The sequence below is a fragment of the Vombatus ursinus genome, unplaced genomic scaffold, assembly GCF_900497805.2.
Source record: "Vombatus ursinus unplaced genomic scaffold, bare-nosed wombat genome assembly UNPS02014804.1, whole genome shotgun sequence".
Taxonomy (NCBI): Eukaryota; Metazoa; Chordata; class Mammalia; order Diprotodontia; family Vombatidae; genus Vombatus; species Vombatus ursinus.
In genome coordinates this window covers 12,112,462-12,138,481 of record NW_020954582.1, presented here as the reverse complement: position 1 = coordinate 12,138,481, position 26,020 = coordinate 12,112,462, and the positions used below count along the sequence as shown (strand labels likewise).

The window sequence follows — 26,020 nt, the reverse complement described above, 5'->3', positions numbered from 1 at the left end:
ACTCCGAGGATGATTTTCTATTATTTTTATTATTGTTTATTGTTTTTTTTGTTATTTTAACATAGATGTAGTCAGTGTGAACATTTTGTTCTGATTCTACTCTTACCCTGCCCTCTTGAAATTCTATCAGTTCACATAAGTCAATCCCGTATTTGTATTTTTTTTCATTATGGGAAGTTATTGTGGTTCAATGGCATTCATTATAAGAATGTATCACTATTAATTCATCACTTCTCCCAGTCACTAATCATATGGAATATTTCTAAGGTTTTTCCATTATGAATATTTTTGTACAGTTAGCTCCTTTTTCTTCTCTCTTTGTTCTAGTAGCACAGAATCCTTCTTCATGAAGTTTTCTAACTCATTTACGCTTCCATCCTACTTTCGAAAAAGATCATACCAAACCACAGCTCCACAGCTCATGAATGAATGCACCTGTTTCTCCACAGCCAGAGCTCCACAGCTCTGCCAGCATTGCATTTCATTACTTTAAATATGGTTATCAGTATGAGGAGGAGGAAGATGGTGCCTAAACGTTATTTTAATTTTCATTTAATTGATTAGGAGTGATGTTGAGCCATTTTCAGGTGGTTATTAATTTGTTTCCTCCTTTTAGAAGAGCCAACTCATATCCTTTGGGCATTTATTTATATATTGACTAAGAGCTTATAAATGGGCTTCCATACCCACCACCCAACTAAAATTGATCTCTCCAAGGTCAAGGATGAGTTCTTGATTGATAAATCAAATGGCTTTTTCTCAGCCCTCATCTTTTTTTATCTCTTTGCAGAATTTATAACCATTGACCACATCCGTACTTCTCTCCCTCCCGGGGAGAGATTTGCTGATGTCGCTTTGTAGTGATTCTCATCTTACCAAGAAAATTTATACTTCTCCATCTCCTCTAAAAGGTCGTCATCCATGGTTCACCCCCAATATCTGGGTGTAGCATGGACAGGGGTATGCTGGTAAATGTTTAACAACTGGGTCTCCAAAAAAATGTTTACATGACACACTTTTAAGTTTAATCACTATTATTAACATTTTCTCCATCACTCCCTTAAGTCTAGACAATCAATAAAGCAATAAATCAAGCCTTGATTTCTAGTGTTTGCCAATTTCTGAGGTGTAAATGCTCACAATGAAAATTTAACAATCAATTCTCACAAGCCAGTTCCAACTGGCCCCAACTCACCCGACTATAGGATTCTACCCTGGACGCTCTTCTTTCCTCTCTGTTGGTAACTTCTTATGCTCTCAGTGAGGATAATTCCCAAATTCCGTATCTAGCCCTCAACTCTTTTCTGAGCTCTTTAATTGCTTGCCGGGCATCCCTACCTAAATGTTCCATTGCATCTCATCATCATCCTGTCCAAAACAGAACATGATCCTTTATCTTTTCTTTTAAATCACTTCTTCTCATAACTCTATTATTTCTCTTGAAAATACCAGCTACGTGCAAGTCATCCGGGTTCTCAGTCTAAGAGTTATCCTCATCTCCTCACTGTCCCTCAGCCCTCATAGCCAATCAGTTGCCAAGTGTTGTCATCCCTCCTTATCCAATATCACTTGGATCTGTCCCCCTTTCTCCACCCCCACCCCCACCCCAGCTGAGGCCATTATAACCTTATTAGGCTGGATAATTACAATAGCATTCTAATTGGTCTCCCCCCTCTGTGCCTCTGTGTGTGTCTCACACACACACACACACACACACACAAACACTCACATACACACACTTACACACACATTCATACACACACACTCACATATACACAGACTTGCACACACATGCACCCGCGCGTGCACCACACACACACACACACACACACACACACACACACACACACAACCAGAGCTGCCTAATTAATATCTCTAAGGTACATGTTCAACTATGACCCTCCTTTCAAGAAGTTTCAGCAGCTTCCTGTTCGTTGACTTGAGGGCCAAATACAAACTCTTCTGTTTGGCATTTCAAACCCTTACCAGTCTAGCTAACACATCCTTCTAGCGTAAGTATACTCTAGTACTCTTCATGTACTCTACACTCTAGCCAAACTGGGCTACTTGCTGGTGTACATTTCATCTTTCCTACCTCTATGTCTTTGCCTGGTGTGCTCTCCCTCCTTACCTCTACCTCATGAAATGACTGACTTCCTTCAAGGCTGAGCTCAATTTCCATCTTCTTCAGAAAGACTGTCCTAATTGCCCTAACGAATAACAGACCCGTCATTGCTAGGTATATACTTTGTCTGTATTCTATATTTACTTGTCTGCATACATGTTGTATCCCCCTGTATCCTTCAAGCTCCTTGAACGTAGGGACTGTATTACTTTTGTAATTCCTAGTGTAGGATGCCTTCTGGGTCACTTCCCCTAACTTGTACTTCATACTCAAGGATTGTATCTCCAGAGGATGACTATGACTCCCAAACTCTATGTAACCTGTGGGTATGGTCTCTGAAAACTACATTCATAAGCCCCCGTCAATATGATTCCCATGAATAGTCAGCCTGTAGACAAAATAGTTAGTAGACTTTAGCAAAGGCATTTATTGTTGAAAGGTAGCAAGAACCATAGCTTCAAAATATCCCCCTTCCAAACTTAAGACATGCTCCCACAAATACAGTCTGCAGGAAGTACATGATGAAACTCAGATTATAATGGTAATGAGGGGGTCCGCTCAAGGAACATGTGGCCAAGGTAACTCATGTGTATCTGATTCCCCGGAGCCCATCAACATTTCATTTTATTATTTTAAATATGTTTGCCAACCTGACAAAGTTTTGCAGGTTCCCAATGTCTTTTTCTAATGGAGTCCTCACTAACCCACTCATCTCCCACTCCAGGTACAATCAGAAGATTGCTCAGCTGTGCTGCCAGGGTCTACTTTTCTCCACAGCCTGGCCCTTTAATTGCCAGAGCTAACTTTATCTTGAATCCATATTTAGCTCTCTTCTCTGTTATAAGATGCCCTGCTCCTTGAAGGGGCTTCTGACCTTGAGTGACCACTTCTTTGTATCTGTGTCTGCCAGGAATATGTGTCTTTGCTCTCCGAAGGATGCAATATCTTACTGATTGAGTAACTTTCCTCCAAAGTGACATGGCAAATTTGAGGGAAAAGAAGAGAAAACCCCTTCCTACTTCTCAAGAGCAATTGCCTCTCAGGGGTCATGTTCCTTCTCAACTTCAGGGTCATAGCTTGGTCTATTGATTGTATCTAGGGCTTGCTTAATTGTTTAAGCTATGATTGACTTGTTAATTTTTGTTTTTTTTTTTTTTTAGCAAACTGCCAAGCTGCCTCTCGCCTCTTTAAATTCGCAGTAAATATGTATTACAGCCATCATAATAATGAGAAACAATTAGCATCTATGCAGAGCATTAATATTTGCAAAATACTTTATATAGGTTTTCTTCTTTGATCCCTGAAACAACCCTGTGATAGATGCTATTATCTCCCCTATTTTTCAAATAAGGAAATGAGATTAAGAGAGGTTAAGGGAGTTGCTCAGATCCATGCAGATAGTACCTGAGGCAGGAGTTGTACTCATCTTTCTGACTGCCTGACAGGCACTCTGTCTCATTCTGTCTCTCTATCTCTATCTCTCTTTCTCTCCCTGTCTCTGTCTCTCTCTCTGTCTCTGTGTACATATGTGTGTGTGTCTCTTTCTATCTCCCTTTCTGTCTCTGTCCCTGTCTCTCTCTGCCTGTGTGTGTGTCTCTCTCTGTGTCTCTTTGTCCCCTTTTCTGTCCCTGTCTGTGTCTGTCTGTGTGTGTCACACACACCACACACACGCACACATGTTCAAAAATATTTCTAGTGTATATGTATCAGCATTAATTTCTTCAACTTTGCCTATGGACGTATTTCCCGTAGTTTGCCACTAGATGGCGCGCTAAGAAAGCAGCTTTTCACCGGCCAAGTCCGTAAATTGGTCATTGACTCACTCCCCCCACCCCCCCCCCCGCAGCTCTAGTGGGATGCTGCCATAGTCTACAGAGAATGCTGGTCGCATCCCATCTGGGATGGAGCCATTTGGAGGGCCTGGGCCAGAGTCTCCCGGGGTGCCCTCAGCCAGCACTTGAATGAAAAGGAGGCAACCCGGAGGGTGGCAAAGCTGCCCTGTTGAATTTCTCAGGTTCTCAAGGGACGGCTTATCTCTTAAGAAGGACCAAGGGAGGGGCAGCTAGGTAGCACAGTGGATAGAGCACCGGCCCTGAAGTCAGGAGGACCTGAGTTCAAATCCAGCCTCAGACTAAACACTTGACACTAGCTGTGTGACCCTGGGCAAGTCACTTAACCCCAATTGCCTTAATAAAAAAAGAAGAAGAAGAAGAAGAAGAAGGACCAAGGGATAGCTTCTACCCTGGGTGGTCTTGGCCCAACAAAACCCAAAACCTATCTTTGGAGCTTCCCTTGAAACTTATGGCATCCCCCCAGTCAGCCTGCAGTAGGGTTTCCCCCCAGGGGAAATGTATGTAGTGTTGTGGGTGAGGAATGACACAAGGCCAGTTTGACTGGACCATGGGGTACACAAAACATGAAGCGTCATTGGGGGGAGGTTTAGCTAGCAAATGTTTAACAACTGACTTTCTGGGGGAAAAAATACATAGGACATGTTTTAGTTTAATTTGCTTTATTAACTTTCTCCTTTCCTTTCTTGAGTCCAACCAATCAACAAAGCAATAAATCAAGTCCTGGTTTGTAGTTTTTGCCAATTTCTGAGGTGTAAATGCTTGCATTGAAAATTTAACAATGGGCTCTCTCACTAGCAGGTTTAACCTGGCTCCAGCTTCTCCCTGGGTGTAATGATGGAAAAGGGAGGGTGGAGTCAGGTTGTATTGGGATTTAAATGTCAACCAGACGGAACAGGAGCCACAGAATTTGTGCAATGGAAGAGGGAGCCGGCCACTCTACCCACAGCACCACCTAGAGGCATGTGTGTATTGTATGTATGTATTTTGTATGCATGTTTACACATATGCATATATGCATTTATATATACACACACACATGAACATACACACTGTATATAAAATATAATACATGTCTGATACATGTATACACATATATCTATGCATATGTCTATATGCACCTGCATGTGTGTATATAGCAAACATATGCATATATGTGGCATACATGTGTGCAAATGTACATGCTTATGTATGTACACATGTGTGTATATGTATTTATATATTTCTGTATGTGGGTATAAAATACCAGATTTGGTAGAGGGAATTTTTTTTTTTTTTGATAAAGTGATAGGTCTGCCCTAACCCCCAAATAGAGTAATAACAGAAGCTTGTTGGAGCCTCTCCAATGAAAGGTGGGAAACACCCAACTCAGACACTGAGAAATTTCCCTGAGTTTCAGAGTTGGAAATCACCAGTGAGCAGAGACAGCTGCTCCTTAAACAGTAGGAGGGCAAAGCCTCAATCATGTTATCCCTCAAAATCACCTGCCCATTTCCTCCTCTGCCCATAGCTTTCAGAAGAAAGAAGCCAATCATCAGAAGAGACGATATCCGAGATGTCACCAAAAAAGCCAAGCAAAACGAGACTGCCAATCTCCAAGGTACGTCCATGGGTCCGGGCAGACTCCCGTCCAAGCCCCTGTTCTCTGCAGGGTCCACTGAGGCTCAGAGTAACGAACCTGGGATGTCCCTTTAAGATCCTCAGGCGCCAGTGAACGACACTGTATGCTCTCTCCAAGGTCCTTTCTGAGGCAAGAAAGTGGCCCCAGATTTTGGAAAGACTTTCAACAGCAAAGATGAAAACTACAAGGGTTTCCTGGCTCACCTCAATTAACCAGAAAAAGCAAGGAGCAAGAAGGCCCTTCAGCATTCTGGTTAATTGGATCTTCCTATGTCTTTGAGGGACCTGTTAGGATTCAGTTTCCAAATGAATTTTGCTTCATACTCCTCCTAGCAGTTCCAAGACAGACATTAAAAGGCATTAAAGCAATGAACCAAGGCCAGTGTGTGCGTGTGAGGAACAAAGGAGCAGTGCGCTTCTGGATCTTGCGAATCTGTGAATTTCACTCATTTTTTCAGTTGACAAGCTTTTGTTTTCCTTCTCTCCCTCCTCTCCCCCTTTTCCCCAAAAGAAAAAAAATAACTTACCCAAGTATCCACAATCACAACCCACAATTCCTTCATTGGCCGTGTGTGTCTCCTTCTATGTATTTGGTCCATCCCCTCTCTGTCTGGGTGTGGCCACCATTTGTCATCACTGGTCCTCCAGAACATGGTGGACAATTGCATGGATCATAGTTCTTAAGTGTCTCAAAATTGATCATTTTTACAATGTTGTCATTGTATCCATTGTTCTCCTGGTTCTTCTCATTTCGTTCTGCATCAGTTGAGACAAGTTTTCCCAGACTCTTCTAAAACCATCCCCTTTATCATTTCCTATGGTATGATAGTATTCCACTACATTCTACCTACTGATTATTTAATCCCCCCAGTTTACCCACAGGCTGTGATGTGATGGTTTCAACTCTGTCACCTTATTATCCTTCCACTCTGGGAAGAGAACAGAAACACGGGATTTAGGCTAAAATCAATGTTAAATGCCATCTTGCCCACCCCTCTCCTTTGACAGACGAGACCTAGAGAGGTGGGGGATTGACCCAAAGGCACAGAGCCCATGAGAAAAAGAGCCAATATATGAATCTATTCCAGATCATGAGATCACTGATTTTGTTAAATCTAAAAGGAATCAGCCTCAAGGTCATGGAGTCCATTCTATGGATGGGGGAAAAAAGGGAAACTGAGGCCAAGAGAAATTATGAGAATTACTTGAGGTCACTGCCAGAGAGTGGCAAAATATAATTCAAATCCTCTGACTGTTGTATCCTTTCCACTCATTGAGGGAACTATAGGCCATGCTCTTTGTATCTTTCATGTGGTAGATACAGTAAAATGGGCAACTGGGTGGCACAGTGGATAGTGCGCCAGATCTGGAGTCAGTAAGACTCATCTTAGTGAGCTCAAGTCTGGCCTCAGACACTTAACTAACTATGTGACCCTGGGCAAGTCACAACCATTTGCCTCAGTTTCTTCCTCTGTAAAATGAGCTGGAGAAGGAAATGGCAAACCACTCCATTATCTCTGCCAAGAAAACCCCAAATGGGGTCAAAAAGAGTCAGACATGACTGAAAAAAGACTAAAAAAAAAAAACAATGAAAAGATAGGCAAACAGAAGTGAAAACTGCCCGAGGTGAAAATTTAGAAAGGTGCACTTTCTCACAGATGATTAACCTTCTGTCATCAGGTGTGGCCATAGTCAGACCACGAAGGGCTTTGCCCCTTTTCCCCCAAACTACCTGTTTAATGGGGGGTAGGGGAGTCACAGAATATTTAGAGGACTTACCTACAATGGAGGAATAAACCACTCTTATAACTAGCATGATGAGAAATTGCCTCCCGAGAGCTTTGCTTTGAGGCTGGTGCCTGACTTCTGCTCTGAACGCCCTTAAGATTGTGTTCATGACTTCTCTCTTCTAGTCACACATTTAAACCCAAATCTCACTGTTTAGAGGACCAACTCTAGAAAACAAGCTACACAATGATCCAAGCCTATGTCCAGGTAACTCACTGGAAGATTCTGCTCCACATTTGACAGCCTCATTCTTTCTGGGATCCAGGCTGTTGTAGCAAAAGGAAGGGAGACGCCAGAGGTGTCAGTCATTTTCACAAAGAACTCTCTACCTCAGCTTCTAGCAAGGCTCAGGTTCCTGCTGCCCAAGACATCTGTCTCATACAGAGGAGGAATCCTATCACTGTCCATTTAAGAAGAGGAATACTTATATAGCATTGTAAGGTTGGCAAAGCACTTTACAAATATTACTCATTTGATTCTCACAATAAACCTGGGAGCTGCTGTTATTATCCCCATTTTACAGATGGGGAAACTAAGGCAGGAAGAAGTCATTCAGGTAGGAAATGTCTGAAGCTGGATTTGAACTCAGGTCTTCCTGATTCTAGGTCCATCACACTATCCATTTTGCCATCTAGTTACCTGGACTTAGAGATGGAAAGGACTCCAGAGGTCATCTGGTCAGACCTCATCTTACGAGTGAAGAAACTGAGGCCGAGAGAGGTTATGTGACATGCCTAAAGTCACACTGTAATAAATTTCCGGGACAGGATTTAAATCCAGGGCTAACATAATAACCTGAAGAGGGGGTTAGGTGTGAAAAAAGGAGGTGTACAGGGAGGGGAAATGGAGAAGTCTGAGGACTTGGAGTAGAGTCAAATTAAATCAATAAACATTTGTTTAATGCATGTTTGATAGCCAGTGACCAACTATCACTGGCCCTGTACTTACTACCCCGGGCTCCTGGCTTCCTTCTGTAACAATGGTACCCATTGCCTCACTCAAGCCTGACCCCACCCAAAGTCAGTCATCCCCCTCCCTCTTCCCTCCTCCTAGGACCAGGAGCCTGCTGCCTTCAGCTGCTCGACCCTCAGCTCACTGCTTCCCAGGGTCTGCTCTGGGACCCCTGTGCAAAGCCCACCTTCTGGAAGAGGCATTTACCAGCCCCCTCTTCATCCACCCTCCCATCCCCATCCTGCTAGTGCCTTCCCTTAGAGATGACATCGTCTTTAGACTGGACATAGTGTCTAAAGACATGGGTGTTTGCCCAGTGTCTTCCCTGGTAGAAGCTGAGCTTCCATGAGAGCAAGGGATGTGTTTTGGCCTTTCTTTGTATCCTCATCACTTCTCTCGATGTGTGGCCACTCAGACTACTGGCTCCTCTTTCCGTTGTGTTTCCTATGAACTTGTGGGTGGGGGTCTGCTGCTACTTTTCTTACACTGTATTTGCACTCTATTTGAGAGACAGACAGACAGACAGATAGAGATGGATAGAGAGAGATAGACAGACAGACAGATAGATAGATAGATAGATAGATAGATAGATAGATAGATAGATAGATAGATAGATAGATACAGATAGGTAGACAGAGATAGATACAGATGGATGGACAGATAAATAGATAATAGACAGATTTATACAGATGGACAGATAGACAGATAGAGATGGATGGACAGATAGATGGATAGATAGATTAATTGATTGATAGATGATAGATGAGAAAGCATTCATTAAGTGCTTACTGTGTGCCAGGCACTCTGCTAAGCACTGAGAGTACAAATATAAGAACACAAGATAGCCCTACTCTTGAGCTTACATTCTAATAGGAGACGATAAAGCATAAATGTAGAATGTGGAAAGTGGGGGACAAAGCTGCTGGGGAGGAAGTGGTCGTAGGGAGCCTTTGGAGTTTACTGAGTGTGGGAGTGACCTAGCCAGACCTGCACTTTGGCAGCTAAATGAAGAGAGGGAGATAAGTCAAACGTGATGAGGATTTAAACCAGGATGTTGCTGCTCGAGTGGAGAAAAGTAGATGGACTTGAGACGTGGAGACAGACAAGATTTGGTAACTGATTGGATGTTGGGGGGCCCTGGTGAGAGGGAAGAGGCGAGAATGACTCCGGGACTGAATCCCCAGGTGACTGAAGGATGGTGGCGCCCTCCATATTTTAAGCAATGGGACAGATAGGTGAGCCTCGTTTTATGCAATGACTTTATTTCTGAAGAAGTAAACAAAAACACGTTTAAACATGCCAGATGGTAGTAATCAGTGGCTTTCTGCAGGGTGGGTGCAGGCGGGGCTGGGGGTGCTGACCAGTCGCAGTTTTCTCATCTATCACAGCTGGGGCTGATTAATGGAGCTGAGGGCCCGGGTTGATCCCCAGTCTCTTACTTAATAACTGCCTGACCTTGGACCAGCCCTTCAAGCCTCCGAAAACTTTCCTGTGGAAGAGAGATTAGACTTTCTCTGCTCATTCCCAGAGCCAGAGCTTGGAACAATAGGGAAGAAGGGGGAAGGAGCAGGTTTAGGTTTGATACAAGGGAAAATATCCTAATGATAAGAGCTATCTAAAATTGCTTGGGCTCCCTCGGCAGGTAATAGGATCCCCGTCACTGAAGGTCTGCAAGCAAAGCAGGATAACTTGTCAGAGATATGGATTCTAGCGAGGTATGGATTTGGTTAGGGGGTCCCTGGGATCACAGGATAAAGATGAGGAACCCCAGGCACAGATGTAGCAAGTGTTACATAGCCACATAGAGGTACACAGAGGTCATCCAGTATTACGTAGGTAATAATCCCGAGCTGTGATTTTGCGACTTCAGCGGCACTGAGATTCTGTGATTCCTAAGATTCATTGATTCTATAGTTCGCCATATTATTAGGGTCATATATGCAGGCAGCCAGGGGGCGCCATAATGCACTGGGCTTAGAATCCAGAAGACCTGAGTCTAAATCCAGTTTCATCCATTTATGCCTGTGTGACCCTGGGCAAGTCACTTAACCTCGATCTACTTCAGTTTCTTCACCTGTAAAATGGGGATAACAAAAGCACCTACTTCTTAGGTTTGTTGTGTGGATCAAATGAGATAATAATTGTAAAGCACTTAGCACAGTGCCTGGCACATAGTAGGTGCTATATAATTGCCAGCTATTATTAATTAGCTCAACCCATACCAGGACAAAAACGTTCTCAAAACTATCTTCCAAAGGGTTGATCAACCAGCTTTTGCCTGAAACTGTGGTTTCCAGAAATGACCACAGTACTCAAAATGGGGTCTGATGAGGGCATAGAGAGCCAGCTCCATCCTCGGCTACCCCAGTGGAGGGACAAGAAAGCCGCCTTCTTGTGACTCAAGTCCCTTCATTCACTTTACTGTCTGGCCAAACTGGACTAATGTTCCCTGGTCTTGTTCTGCCTTCTCTAGCTCAGCGTGGCATAGTCAAAAGATGACTGGTTTTGAAGTCAGAAGGCATGAGTTCCAATCTTGACAATGGCACTAATGGTCTGTGGTCCCTTTAAGCTCTTGGGGTTTCCTGATCTGTAAAATGAGGGAGTTGGACTGATGTCCTCTGAAGCTTCTACTAGCTCTAAGCCTATGATCACACCAACAAACACTCCTGTGTATAGACCTGTTGACATCTTTCTCTTCCTTCTATGCTCAGCTTGACTGGTGATGCCTCCAGGAAGCCCTCTCTGACCACACCCCCTCAGTTGAAAGCAATATGTATCTCTTCAAATACATTGAATCTATCAATCAAACAATTCACGGGAATTTATGAAGCATCTACTATGGGCTAGGCATTGGGAATGTTAAATGTTTCTTTTGTCTCATTTCATTCCATTTTGGAGCATGTCTGACTCCATACTGCACCCCTGCCCCCAACCATCTTCTCATCTGATGACCAGAGCTCATGCCCCAGGGGGCTGAGCCCTTTTGGTTCCAGAGACCCTACCACCCTAATTAGTGAGGGCCTCGAGCACACAACAATTTATTCTCTACTCCCCAGCAGTTGGCTTGCCCCACATGGATTCTCAGAGATGCCACCCCCTTCTCCAGTTTTAAAACTATAACCAAATTAATACTGCCATTACTCTTGGAAAGGAGGGGGTGTCATTATCCCTGAAAGTTCCAAACCAAAACATTATTCCCAAGAGGCCATCGTGACCTATATTTGTGCTGTCTCCACGTGCTAGAATGTAATCTTCTGGAGGGCAGGGATTGTGTGTATATGTGTGTATGTATATGTATACACACATATATACGTATACAAATGTGTATATATATGTATGTGTGTTGTGTATATTGTGTATGTTTGTATGTGCATACGTATCTCCAGAGCTCAGCACAGTGCTTAGCACATAGTGATTATTAATCACTATTAATTATTAATTACCAATATTTACTAATATACTAATTACAATTGTTGCTCACTATTAATAAATGTTTTCATTCATTCAGAGTTGTTTGTGCTCCTGTCCTTTCCATTCAGATTAGACGAAAAATTAGATCGTTATCTCCTTGGGGGCAGGAACTAGGTCACTGTTCTTGTATTCCCAGGGCCAAGCACAGATGCTATTCACTTCCCCCCATGACCTTACTTGTAATTTAATTAATATAGGGATATAGCCCCATAGTTCAGTAGCTAAAAGAACAGACCCCTTGACCTGAAGTCAGGAAGACCTGAATTCAGATTTGATCTCAGATGCTTAGTAGCTGTGTGATCCTGGGCAAGGCACTTAACCTCCTTCTGCCTCAGTTTCCTCCTCAGTAAAATAGGGATAATAATAATACCTACCTCCTAGAGTTGTTGTGAAAACAAAAAAGCAACAATATTTGTAAAGTGCTTTGCAAACCTTAAAATGCTAGTTATTATATATGAACAAATATACCAGTGCAATTATTTTGTGTATGTGTCTATATACATATATGTGTCTCTCTCTCTCTCTATATATATACACACACATAGGATTGTATATGCAGTATATATAGATATAGGAGAGATAGATATCTATATATGTATTATGTGCATATATATATGTGTGTGTATGGGATATCTGTGTACACACATACCACACACATATAAATTTTATATGTATATACATGGGGGTAGCCAAGTGGCACAGTGGATAAAGCACCAGGCCTGGAGTCAGGAAGACTCATCTTCCTAAGTTCAAATCTGGCCTCAAACACTTACTAGGTGTGTGACCTTGGGCAAGTCACTTCACCCTGTTTGCCTCAGTTTCCTCATCTGTAAAATGAGCCGGAGAAAGAAATGGCAAACCACTCCAGGATCTTTGCCAAGAGAATCGCAAATGGGATCACGAAGAGTCAGCCACAACTAAAAACAACTAAACAAAACATATATACATATATATATATATATGTATGTGTGTACGTATATATGCATATGTGTGTATATATGTGGGTGCATACATACATGTACATCTCTCTGTCTGTCTGTCTATCTATCTATCTATCTATCTATCTATCTATCTATCTATCTATCTCCTTCTCCCAATACAGAGAAGCCAGGTGTATGGAAGGTCAGCAAGAAAACCTCCCTTGGACATCTACCACCTCGGGGAGGCCAGTTAACGCCTCTGGGCCTCGAGAACTGTCTTGGGCACTAGGCTGCTGACCCACCTGTAGCAGATCCTTTATTTGTTGGTTCAGTTTAATTCAGTTGAGTTTGAGACACGCGATCTAATCACGTGCCCATGTGAGAGACACACTTGTTTTTCTTCGTTTTTTATTTGGAAGCCATCACTGGGAAAGCTGAGCCTCAGTCAGGCTCTGACTGTAGATTCCTGGCAAATGGTACGTGGGAAAATGCAAAGACTCCATTGACTCACTTTGTCATTTCCAAAAATACTGCGGGCTTTAATGCTCTGACCTGAGACGGGGTTAGGGAAGGAAACCTGTGGATTGAAGCCGCTTTAAGCAAATCCTCTTCCTTCTATGAGCCATAAGCTGGTGGTGCTCAGCAGCAAGCGTCCAGAAGGCACCTTGTCAACAGAGCCCAGATGGGAGCCGTCCTGGGCACAGGCAGAAGTAGGAGGGGCCACCAAAGCATCTGCTCCATCCCGGGCCTGTCACGGGGACTGAAAGCCTGACTCAGTTGGGAACTAGAAGTCGATAGCATTTTCATGACTCACTTTTCTTTTCTTTTCTTTTTTTTTCCTTATCTGAATCTGGGGCTTGGCTGCTGCAGCCATCTCCCCATGGTGTGTGGCAGACAGGGCTGTAACTAGTAATTTGTGAGCAAAGGGCAAGTAGGGGGTTAAGGAGGACAGTCCCCACCCCCACCCCCACCCCTGGGCGTAGCTACTGGCAGGCAGGAAGTTGAAGCTTCTCTAATGAGAAATCTTGGCTGCTTCTAGGGTCCAGAGTACAGCCTCCAGGATAGCCTGCCTCCATGCTGGAGGTAGAGCTGGGCTGCAGTCAAGGTAGAGGAGCATTCCCCAGAATCCATAGGGTTTCTCAATTGGCTGCTAAATAGGGAGACTGGGGTGTGAGGTGTGGGTACGAAAGGAACAAATACCAGGTATAACACTCTTGGCACCCACTCAATGCCAGCTGTGCCTTGGGGGACCAGATCAGCTCAGCTTTGGGTCTCCTGCCCTTTTGCACCAGCTGTCCTGATTGGTTTACTGAATGTTCCCAGCCTGCCCCAGACTGGACCAGGCTTCGCATACCATCTAGCCATCCACCCTATTGGGGTAAGTACCTCCCCCTCTCCCAGCTTTTCCCCTCTTCTTTGAAAATAATAATCATATCATCATTTCTCCTGCAAAGGGCATGACAGTGGACTGTCCTAGCTCCATCTACCATCCCTGTGATTTCCCAGATCAAAACTCCCTTCCCATTTGTGTTATGCTCCTAGAGAGCAGGAACTGTTTCAACTTTTGTACTTGTATCTCCAACACTTAGTACAGTACTTGGTACATAGTAAGTGTGTAATGAATGTGTTTCATTCATTCATCAATCAATTAATAAATATTTATTAAGTGCTTACTATGTACCTACTAAGTGCTTAGTCTGTCATAAGCACTGGGGACCCAAAAGAGGCAAGACAGTCCCTGCCCTCAAGGAGCTTACAATCTAATTCATTTATCTCCATTTTGCTGATGGAAAAACTGAAAGACCAGGGTCCCAGAGGCAGAGCTATAACTAGGAATTCTGGTACACAGGGAAAGCCTCATAAAACAGAGCTGGTAGAAGCAACATCAAAGGCATTCCCTCATGGACAACAGGAGAGAGGAAACAGGGCATGGCTGAGCTGAGGAGGAGGGAGGCCATTGGAACAGGAAGGACTTCATTGCTTAGCTCTCTGCTTTAACTAGCCTAGGTAACAGGGTGGACAAAATGTTAGAATTGTAGTCCTGAGTTCCAATCCAGGCTCAGACACTTAATCTCTGTGTGACCCTAGGCAACCCACTTAATCCCTCTCTGCCTCAGTTTCCTTATTATTAAAATGGGGGTAATAGGTAACCTCTACCTAACGGGTTAAAATGAGATAGTATATGTAAACTTTGGAATAATATTTAAGCTTTGAAAACTTTAAAGTTTATATGTATGCATGTGTGTGTGCATATGCATGTATGTGTATATATGTATGTATATATGTTAGCTATTATTGTTTTGATCACTATTTTTGTTAACTCATTGCTTGACTCTGTTGTTTCTATCTGTTGGTGGAGGAGTCCAAGTGTTATCAATTCAATTCATTTCAATAAGTGTTTATTAAGTGCCTACTGTGTGTCAGGCACTGTGGGGAGTGCTAGGGATACAAATTAGAAAAAGACAGCCTCCTGCCCCCAAAGAACCTACAAATCCTCGGAGAAGACAACATACAAAGGAATCTGGAAAGTGGAGGGTGGGAGGATGGGTCCACCATGTTGTTTGCTGGAGTAGAAACAAAGTCAAGTTAATCATGTAAAATGAAATTACCTGGAAAGTTCAGATCTCTCTTATAGAGGAAGGTTTTGGGAGAAGTTTAATACTCTACCCTTCAGCCCTAGTTGGAAAGTATCAAAAACAGAGTCAATCAGCATGGTGATGAGATCTCATGTGACATCAGCACCTTTTAAATTTCAATACCCTGAAACAAGTACCAGTTGCATTGCCTTAAGTATGTCCCCACATATAGATGTCAAGTGTCAGAGACATGATCTAAGTCCCCAGATTCCCAATCCGGTCTAATTTCCACTACCCTACACTGCCTCTCAATCTGAATACTGAACTCTCTAAACCCTAACGTTTTAACAGCTGAAAATAAAAGTAAATTACTACACCGTAAGATGGGCTAAGAGCAGGAGTTGTTTTAGCTTCAGAGTTGCTAGAGAAACGTTGATAGGGACGTGAATCGTGTTGAGCAAGAAGTCCGACATCCAGCTGAAAGAGAGATGGCAGGCTGGTCGCCCACTCCAGGAAGGAGCTGAAAATCTCAAACTTCCTCTAACCTTCATAGTCTACTCTAGTCAACCTGATGAAGATTTTGTGGTGATATTTTTGTTTATCGATTTATTCTGTTGTTTGAGCTGCCTGCATGTTTGCATTTCTCTGTCCTTTAACCATGGATTTATTTTTATACCCTCTACTACACAGCCAAATCACTCTTACTATGTGACTATGACTGGAGGAACTGGTAATGAGGTTTAATACAGATAGAGTCATTGAGGGTGGATTCCCAAGAAGGGCTAGGTTGACATAATTCACAAAACACTTATTAAGCACATACCACATGCAAAGCACTCTCTTAGATTCCTGAGATGTAACAACCAAAAAAAAGTACTTTATCAATGTGGTTTATTATTATTATTCAATATTTTGGTGGCTTTGCTATTGCGGATATGAGACATGGGATGCAACAGCCTTTGAAGAATTGAAAATGAATCCCCACAGGGAGGTGCATAGTGGCAAGCAGACTTCTGTAAGATATAACTGATGAGGATCTCCTTGGCCTCAGTTTCCTTGTCTGTAAAATGAGGGGGTAGGACGAGATGGCTCTTGATGTTGTCCCTTCAAGTCCCAGATTGAGAATCCTCTGATATCATTTTTATTTTAGTTCAGGCAAACAATCCTCCCCTCCCCTCCTATGCTGACCTGCCCGGACCTCGGAGCCCACCAATTTAAGAAGCCCAGGCCATCGCCAGTCATCTTGACTCTTATCCTGCCGCTGGGCTTCAATGACCCTGGGAGAGAGTGAGGCCGATGACTTTGTGCAGAAGCTCTGCCTCACTTAAATCCAGTTCATATGCAAGTTAAGACATCACCCCATGATAGCTGGGAGTGGCTGGAAACTTCTTGGATTCCAAGCTGATTACCCCTCTGGCTGCCCAAGGGTGCTGATGGTGAATGTCTATACATTGAAGTGGAAAAGGGGAGACGCCTTCAAAAAAAAATGACAGTGCAAACGTCACGTAAGCTGAGCATGGGAATATCACATCTTTTAAGATTTTAAACAATCCCCACAACAAGAAGACATGGTACAGTAAAGTGCAAATATGACTCTAGTGAAAGGAAAAACTGGTTTCAAAATCCAGCCCTGACATTTACCGACTGTGTGACCTTGGTCAAATCACCCTCCTCTGAGGCATTATTTCCTCATCTGTAAAACAGACTAATATTTGCAGTATCTTCCTGGCAGGATGGTTGTCAGTTATTATTATTAGGTAATTACTGGTATTTTAAGACAGTTTACAATGTAATAGGTAAGGAAGGGGCAGTTATAGTGTAGAGAGTGTTGGGCCTGGATTCAGAAAGACCTGCATTCAAATCTGGTCCCAGACACTACTAGCTGTATGACCCTGGACATGTCACTTAACCTCTGTGTCCAGTTTTTTTTTTTTTTATCTGAAAAATGGGGATAAAATAGTACCTTCCTTCCAGGATTGTTGTGAGAATAAAACGAGATAATACTTGTAAAGTTCTTATTGCCATCCCTGGCACAAAGAAAGCTCTATATAAATATTATTGTTATTATTATTATCCTCTGACTCCAAATCTACAACTCATTGCACTAGACCCTGCATCCATGCTTGCCTGTAGTATCCGCACCCCCCTTAAGCCCTAGCAAGAAATCAGGAAGTTGGGCAAAACTGGTGGTTTGAGGCATTCTTGCAAAGCAGTGGGCATATTGGAAAGAATTCTGGACATTGAAGTTGTTGGTTCAAAGTCAACATGTCAGGAAGTCTCTGCTTGGCCCTGTACTCTTTAACATTTTTTAAGCAATGTTTTGTGTTTCATATGTGAACATTTTGGTTGCTGAAGGGGGCAGACTTAAGGACATATGACAGCCAAACTGATAAAATTCAACTTAGGAAGTATCTTAGAAAAGCCTCTCAGTCAGAATATTGAGGACAGACATTGACAGCTCTGATGAGCAGGTAGAGAACTGTCCTTCAGAGGATGGTACTGAGAAGACCTGGATAAAGGTAATATAATAACTGAGGTAATAATGGGTAAGAGGCATGACTTTCCCTCAGCGCGTTTGCATGTGATTGTTATAACTAAAAAAAAAGTAAATAAAATAACTGGGGACTATGGAAATATTGTGTAAGGACCTTTGGAGAGATACCTCAAAAGAAGGTGGAATCATTCAGTTTCACATCATTAGTAGGAGATGATTCACTGCTTATGAGGAGGCAATGATTTGACTCAGAAGCTAGAAACAAGAAGTCACGAGAAGAGATAGCCAGTAGAAGAAACAGGATAGTAAGCTGAACACAGGAAATATTTTAGGAATCTGGGAACAGAAGACATAGAAGGAGAGACATGAAGCCACTCCCAGCTATCATGGGGTGATGTCTTAACTTGCATATGAACTGGATTTAAGTGAGGCAGAGCTGCACAAAGTCATCAGCCTCACTCTCTCCCAGGGTCATTGAAGCCCAGTGGCAGGATAAGAGTCAAGATGACTGGCAATGGCCTGGGCATCTTAAATGTCTGGCCAAGCTCTAAGTGCCCCACAGCATCTGCTTCAACCATCTTCATGGCCATTGGAGCAATTTGTTCCCATGCAACCATTCTGCCAGGGAAAGACTCCACATACTTGGGGTACATATGCCCCTCACTCACTGACGAGTTTAGTGCCAAGTCAGTTACCCTCAACCTGATTTAGCATGGCCTCGAGATAGTTTTTACCAGGGTGTGGGCACTGTTCATGCTGCAGCTTCTTGGAGCCACAGGTGAGAGTTGGGTGATAGGTAGACACCTAAAATGGATAAGCAGCTCTGAAAAGGGCTCAGCAAGTCCTCCCACCAGTCCTCCATGAACACCCCATACATTCACCTACCCAGCCACAGTTAAAACAGGTGGCTCTGAAGAGCCTGACTTTTAGTAGTCACCCAGCTGAAATAGATGACCACTGAACATCAAGCCTTTCAGATGTTTTGCTGAGAATCCATTGATTGGGGGAAAAGAGGCACTGTTTGATTGGTTGGCTGGAGAAGGGTTCTTGTCTGCTGAGAGAACTCTCTTTAGCTGCTGTGCTGGTTGGAGGACAGATGACTCCTCATTTCTTGCTGTGTATAGAGTTATCTGAGCATATTCCTCTCTAGAACCATCCACAAGCTGATAATGGAAACCTTTGAGGAATGCATTTTTGCCGTAAAGGGTCTGAGAGATGAAGGTAAGGTTAGAAAGACAGGCTTTGCATCTGTTTTGAGAGACTTGATAGAAGTTGTTTGGAAAAAGCAGAATCCTGTTGAGTGAAGATCTGCCTGAGCTTGTCTGCATTGCCCAGAGAGCCAACCTGAGAAGCTTTGTAATTCTCTGCTTTAAGGGAACTGCATGTCACTGACACATTTTACCATATAAAAGAATCACACTCTTTCAGCATACCATTAAGGGTATCTGTGAGCTAAAAGTGCTTGTCATTGTTTCATCAGTTAGAAAATGACTAGAAGGTGAGTACCCTAGTAGAAAGGTAGCTTTGTACGGTGTACTCATATGCCTTTCTAATAAGTTTCTGTAAGTGTGTGCCCACTCTCCCCTACCAACACTATGCGTGTTGGTGGGAGAGTGTGACGCAAGTTAATGATTGCACTGCTATGTTTGGATTTTTCTTGCTTTTGCCTTCTGTTGAATTAAAGCAATGACTGCTACTACTTTTGCCTTTAGTTGTTTAATGTTATGATCATTATCACTTTTGCCTTATCTTTTGTGTTGTATATCTTGAGTCAATAGTGTTACTGTTACTGATTGATTTGTATGTAAATGTAACATAACCATATAGCTCAGAAGCTACAGTGACTTGTAGGAATATACCATCCTTAAACCGCTGTTGTCCTTAGGATCCAGAGATAAACTTTGAGTTGTTGCAGCATGGTGATCCCCTCTGGGGACATCATCTCTACTTGCCAAAGTGGAAGCCTACTGGGGATGAACAGAACAGTCCCAGTTGGGAGAGAGAGCCTGGGGAAAGGTGGGGCTCAGTGCAGCACCCAGGCTATACTTGGATAAAACACAGATGGCATGCCCATCAGATTTGCAGATTACAGCAAGCTGGGAGGGATAGCTAATTCACCAGATGACACTGTCAGGATCCAAAAAGATTTTCACAGGTTAGTGTAATGGGCTGAATCTAACAATGGGATGGATCTGACAGCATAAAATTAAATAATGACAAATATAAAATCTTATACTTGTGTACAGAGATCAACTTCACAAATAGAAGATGGGGTGTTAGTCATGGCTAGACAGCAGTTGTTCTGAAAAATCTCTGGGGATCCGAGTGGATGGCAAGCTCCATGTAAATGTACTACAGCAACAAAAAAAAAAGCTAATATTATCTTGGGCTAAATTAGGAGGGGTATCACTTCTGGGAATAGGGAGGTGATAGTTCCCCTGCATTCTGCCCTGGTCAGATTCCATCTGTTGTATTGTGTTTAGTTCTGGGCACCATAGTTTAAGAAGGACATTGATGAGCTGGAGAAAATTCAGAGGAGATGACCAGAATGAAGAAGGGTCTTGTGGTCTGATCCATGTGAGGATGGGCCGAAAGAACTTTGGATTTTTGGTCTGGAGAAGACTCAAGAGAGACACGGTGGCCCTTGTCAAGTATGGTTGTGGAAGAAGATCTAGACTTGTCCCATTTGGTTCCAGAGGGCAGAAATAACACCAACAGCTGAAAGTTGCAAAGAGATCAATTGAGGCTGGATGTCAGACCACACTCTTTACCTGTGTGAATTGTCCCAGAGTAGAATGGCTGCCTTGAGACAGAGTGAGTTCCTCCTCTTCAGAAGTCTCCAAACACATCTGACCACTTGGTCAGGGTGTTATAGATGGCATACTTTTTGAATATAGATTGGATTAGATGGTACCTTCCAACTGTCTCATTCTGTGATTCTGGGAACATCAACTAAAATTAAATTATTATTGTCGTTGCTATTATTATTTTTCTTTTTATTTTTCAAATGATTGAATGGGCAACTGTTGAGCCGCAGCTGGTATCATAGTTGTGCTGAATAGTGCCCTGAGATGAGAAGGAAAAGACTGGAGTTCAATTTGAAATACCCCACTCCTGCCTGGGTATCCCAAGATTAAAGAGTGAGAAGAACAAAGACCTATACCATGTGTGTGCGGAAGAGTGGTGGAGACTTCATGGAGTAATGTCAATGAGCTAACATGAGAAAGTCTTTATAAAAGCTTTAGTTGGTCTAGCAGCAGTGAGCTTTCTCATGCATTTCCTTTTGAGGTACACTGCATTTGGCTGGAAAGCCAATTTGAGCCGTGAGCCATGTGAATTTGAACCACAGCTATTCAAATGAGATAATAATTATAACGCCTTTAGCACAGTGCCTGACACATAAAGCCCTATATCAGTGTTAGCTGCTATTATTATTATCCTCATCATCACCATCATCACTATTGGAGTTTTTGCCATTCTAATTCTCTCACACTGGATGGCTCCATGAAATGGGGTCATTGCCCCACATATCTCTATATAGATCTTTTGGATATATCCAAGGGGATTAAGACTTCTGTATGCTTTGCAAAAGGAGACTTAGCTCTTCCATTGACTGGGACTCCTTAACTTTGAAGAGTCCTTCACACTTGAAGGGGTCTAAGGGAAAACATTTTGGGCTTAGAGGTTCTCACTCTCAAGAAAACATCCCAAGCCAGACTGAGACTAAAAGAGGAAAAATCTTATCTATACCAAAATATTCATAATCACAGTTTTTGTAGTTACAAAAGACTAAAAACAGTTAGGTGCCCACTGACTGCTTCAGTTTCCTCAACTATAAAATGAAAAAGGTGAACGCGATGGCCTTAAAAGTCCTTTCCATCTCTCCTTGCTTTTGGGAGGGATGGGAGCGTGTAAATGTAATGAAATACTATTGTGACAAAATGACATGAGGAATTCAGAGGAATACAGGAAGACTTCTATGAACCAAAGTGACAGCAGAACCAGGGGTCGATACACAAAATGACTACAATAATGTCAGTGAAAACTGCCCTCAAAGATGGAGACATTCAGATCAATTGTAATGATCAAACTTGGTCCCAGAGAATAAATCCTGAAAAATACTTTCTTCCTCTTGGCAGAGACCTGGAGAATGTTGGGAATAGAAGATGGCATATGTTGTCAGACTGGGCCATTTTGTTTGTCAGTTTTATGGGTTGGTTTAAAAAAATGTATGTTAGTTGTGCAAGGGGTAGGTTCAGTGGTGGGGCTCAGGGTATATTGGTAAATGATTGTGGTATAAAAAGTAAAGGGCTTCAATGAAACTAAAGAAAGAAGACCTAGGTTTGAATTTCGGTATTCCCACTTCTAATGCAAAGAGGTGGTCCTTCAGTCTATGTGCACAGTGATCTCATTCTGTTCTGCCTCTTCCGGGAGATCACCCCTCTATCATCTCCACTTGTTTTCATCTTCAATCTCTCCCTGTCAAATGGCTGCTTTCCTACTTCCTACAAACCCTTGTCCCCCCATCCTAACAACAAAACAAAAACCACTCACCATTATCTCCCCCCTCAAACCCTTCCCTCTTTCTAACTTCCCTGTTACTATTGCGGGCATGGCCATCCTCCAAGTCACTCAGGCTCACCATCTAAATGTGTCATCCTCAAATTTTCACTCTCTCTTGTCCCCATCCCTATAGCCCAGCAGTTGTCAGGACCTGTCTTTCCTATCTTCATGATATCTCTTGCATATGTCCCTTTCCCTCCTGTGACACCACCACCACACTGGTGCAGACCCTCAACCCTCCTCACCTCACACCTGGACCATTGAAAATGGTCTCCTTGCCTCAAGTCTGTCTACATTCCTGCCCCAAGTCTGTCTACATTCCTGCCCATTCTTCATTGAAATGTCAAGTTAATCTTCCTCAAGTGAAGGTCTGACCAGGTCACTCTCTCCTCAGCCCCCCACCCTGACTTCAGCAACCTCCAAAATAAAATTTAAATCTACCATTTGGCTTTTCAAGCCCTCCCTAGCCTGGCCTCTTCTTTTCTCTACAGTGTCCTTAAACCTGAATCCTTTCCATGTATGTTGCCAGTGGCCTCCTTGCTGCTCCTCTGACAGGACCCTCTATCTCCTTGCTGTGGGTATTTTTAGCATCCTTCTCCCTGGCCTGGATTTCTCTCCCTCCTTGTCTTTGGCTTCCCTGGCTTCCTTCAAGTCTCTGCTAAAATTCCACCTCCTGCAAGAAGTCATTCCTATCCCCTTTAATTCTACTGCCTGCTTCCCTCTAAGATTATCTCCAGCTCAGCCTGTATCTATCTCATCTGTGCCAAGTGTTTGCATATTGTCTCCCCCTTAGACTGAGAGCTTCTTGAGGGCAAGGGCTGTTTTTGTTTCCCTTTTCATCTCCATGGTTATATACAGTGCCTGGTACACAGTAGGCACTTAATAAATGCTTGTGTTGACTTGACTTATTCATAAGGTCTAGATGGGGACTTCAGAAATAATCTAGTCCAACAGCTTCATTTTATAAATGAGGAAACTGAGTCATATAATCTAGACCTGCAAAGGACCACAAAGGTTGTCTATCAAGCCCCCCTCATTTCCCAGATGAAGAAACAAAGGCCAGGGGTATAAAATAATTTGCCCAAGGTCACACAACTAGTACTAGCTGTGTGACTGGGGGCAAAGTTGTTTAACCTCTTTCAGCCTCCATTTTCTTGTCTATAAAATGAGGACAATAATATTTGTACTACCAACACACAAGAAAGGTTGATAGGAGGAAATGCTTTAAACACATTTAACCTCAGCCTCAGTTTGGCCATCAGTTAACTGGGGATAATAATAGCACCAACCTCACAGGGGTTGTTGGAGGTATATATATATATATATATTTATAAAATCTTAGTTGGTAGGTACATGTATACACACACACACACATGCACATGCATAAATACCTATATACACATACACATACATATATGAATAAGTATGTATATATGTATGAAGTACTTTGCAACCTTAGATGCCACATACATGTTAGCTATTATTATTATCACTTAAACTTTGGAGTGCCTCTTTGTGTAAGCTATTCATTAATAAGGTAGGAGGGCTAGTTAAACAAAGTTTGCTAAGAATAGATGGTTTCTATGACTCACAACATAGGTACCATGCAGCTTTCTTAAGGCGAGCCTCCTCCCCCAGCCATGGAGCAGATTCTTTCCGTGACCTTTTCTGCCATCACTTAATTCCTTTCCCTCGCTCCCTAACATCTCATTTATTTCTCATTCCTCTCTACACCTGTTGCCCAAACCAAGCAGATGGCTTTCTTTGGGATGTCATTTGAAGAACTGATTTTGGTCTCTAAATGCTTGTGTTGTTTGGGGGAGGAGAGGAGAGAGAGGGAAGAAGGATGGGTCACCACAAATGCTGTCAGTACTTCCTCCTGCCTGGGCATGGGGGAGGGAGGGGAGGGAAATAAGCATTTACCTAGTGCCTACTATGTGACTGGACTAAACCCTTTTGTCCTCACAGAAACCCTGAGATGTAGGTATTATTATTATCCTCATTTTCTAGTTGAGGAAACTGAGGCAGACAGGTGAAGTTACTTGGCCAGGGTCACATAGCTAGTGTCTGAGGCTAGATTTGAACTCAGATCCTGAGTCCATCCACCGCACCACCTATTGGGACCCCTGCTCACTCCAGCTCCAATCTCGTGACTGATTTCCTTTGAGAAATTCTATTTCCATGCCTTTCTTTTTTTTTAATTGCATTTATTTATTGTTACTTTTTAAGTTCTGAACTGTCTCTTTTTCCCTTCCTCCTCACCCCACCCTAGAGAAGTCCACCATTTGACACATTTATAGATATATGTAAAAGCATACTATGCATACTTCAATTTATCAGTTCTTTCTCCAGATATAGATAGCATCTTCTTTCATAGTTCCTGTTTCCTTCTGTTGATTACCCTCAGTTTATCCTGTGCTATTTTGTTTGTCTATAGTTGTTTACCTCTTGTCTTCCCCATTAGACTGTGAGCTCCTTGAGGGCAGGGACTGTCTTTTGCCTTTCTTTATATCCCCAGAACTTAGCACAGTGCCTGGCATATAGTAGGTGCTTAAGAAATGCTTGTTGACTTGATTAGACTTTACAATGCTACAAAAATATAAGCCATTAATATGATTTCATTCTTTCCTTCCATCTACTCAGGCAGCCAACTTGTGGGCTTGTCTAAAGTGACTAGTAACCTGTTTGGTTAAGTGGCAGGTTGGTATGAGGAGAGAGTGCATTTATGGAGCATTTACTCTGTGCTCAGCTCTGAGGAAATACAGATACATAAGGTGTTGCATCACTCAAATAATATCTATTCTAAAAGAAGAGGGCAGTAAATATACAAGAGTGGGGGCCCAGAAGAGGGTTTTGGTCTGGGGAGTCACCAGGATGTTGAGTTGATGTGTTGTTAGGCCATCAACCTATAGGGCATTTCCAAAAGCAGTGATACTTTGATTTGATTACTGCAGCCAGAGAAAGAAGAGGAAAGTGGGGCAGGTGAGGGTTGAGTGAACAGGCAGATTGATGGAAAGATGGTCTGAGTGAATGCCTGGATGGGGTGTGAAGGTGAATTGAGGTGAATACCCAGTGATATGAGGGGAGAGAGCCCTAACCATTCGGAGGGAATCAGGAAAAAGGCTTCTATAGGAGGTGACCCCTCAGGCTTGAAAGAAGCCAGGGATTCTAAGGGGCAGAAGGGAGGGCAGCCTAGGCGATGCCTCGAAGATGGCAAATGACATCAGATTTGGAGAACAACAATAACCATTTGGATTAGATATAGACAAGAAGGGGAATAATAGGAAATGTCTGGAAAGGTGATTGCAAGCTCTGGGAGGACAGAGACTCTCTCTTATTTATTCTATTTTCCTTTGACTAGTTTAGCTTTTGCTTGTATAGCTCAGAAAAATCTTGGTGGAATTGAAGGTAGAGGTATCTACTCTAGAATTCCCATCCCCTTTAAAATACTATAATCTTGAGGGTTTTTAGGGAAGAAAGTTCCAGGGCTAGCTGGGAAACCTGTCTTTTGAAATGCAGAGGACATTGTATATAAGTACCCTCAGAGAAAGAAGTGGTCTCAGTGTCTTTGTTTGGTCCTGTGGGAGACTGTGGTTACACCAGTGTTTAAAAAAAAAAAAGAATCTTTTTCATTATCTTCCCTTCTAGCTCTAACTACTCTT

At 42.8% G+C, this 26,020-nt stretch overlaps 1 protein-coding gene across 15 annotated transcripts in view; it reads left to right on the top strand.

Moving 5' to 3' along the window:
* Positions 1 to 13,771: 13,771 nt before the first annotated feature.
* Positions 13,772 to 26,020, top strand: part of SGIP1 (SH3 domain GRB2 like endophilin interacting protein 1) — a 237,108-nt gene continuing 224,859 nt past the window's right edge. For all 15 annotated transcript variants that reach the window (XM_027874133.1, XM_027874131.1, XM_027874136.1 and 12 more), the window contains exon 1: positions 13,772 to 14,103. The gene's annotated coding sequence lies outside the window, so the exon portion shown is untranslated. The remainder of the gene's footprint in view (positions 14,104 to 26,020) is intronic.